This window comes from Alternaria novae-zelandiae (genome assembly GCF_023758075.1).
Source record: "Alternaria novae-zelandiae strain BMP 2774 chromosome Unknown scaffold_131, whole genome shotgun sequence".
Taxonomy (NCBI): domain Eukaryota; kingdom Fungi; phylum Ascomycota; class Dothideomycetes; order Pleosporales; family Pleosporaceae; genus Alternaria; species Alternaria novae-zelandiae.
This window is the reverse complement of record NW_026057091.1, coordinates 822-1,357: the sequence shown is the minus strand read 5'-3', so window position 1 is coordinate 1,357 and position 536 is coordinate 822. Positions and strand designations below refer to the sequence as shown.

Below are 536 nucleotides of genomic sequence, written 5' to 3'. Positions count from 1 at the left end.
GATAGATTTTATTAAAATAATTGTCTTGTACAATTAACATGTTATGAAAGGTAACACCTTACCAGATAGTATAACATATCCCAGTATATACATCTTATGAAGTAACTGGTTAATTGCAGTCTACAATTTATACAGCAATTAAGGGTGGGGGGAGAAGAGTAAAATAAACTTTTGCTTAAAGCCCCCCCCCCCCATAAAAAAAGAAATTAGCTCCATTGGTAGAGCATCCATTTTACACGCGGCAGGTTAAGTGTTCGATTCACTTATTTTCAACTTATTTTTCATAATTACACACCTATCTTAAAGGGAAAATGGTTAAATTTAACCATAATAAACATAAAAATTCATAGTAATGTAGTAAGGATGTACAATATTAATTAAACTTATAACTTTCATTGCTTTGCCCTAATTTATACCAATAATTCATAACAATATTCTATGTTAAACATATTCAAAAATAAACAAAATAGTTTAAACCGTAAACTATCTATCAATAAAAATTTTCTTATAGGGTTTATTAGTAGTATAACTACTGC

The 536-nt window shown here is 28.4% G+C and overlaps 1 non-coding gene across 1 annotated transcript; it reads left to right on the top strand.

Annotated features, from left to right (window-relative positions):
* Nucleotides 1-200: 200 nt before the first annotated feature.
* J4E88_011026 lies at nucleotides 201-277 on the top strand. The gene has a single exon. It is a non-coding gene; the product is annotated as a tRNA-Val (tRNA).
* The last annotated feature ends 259 nt before the right edge of the window (nucleotides 278-536 follow it).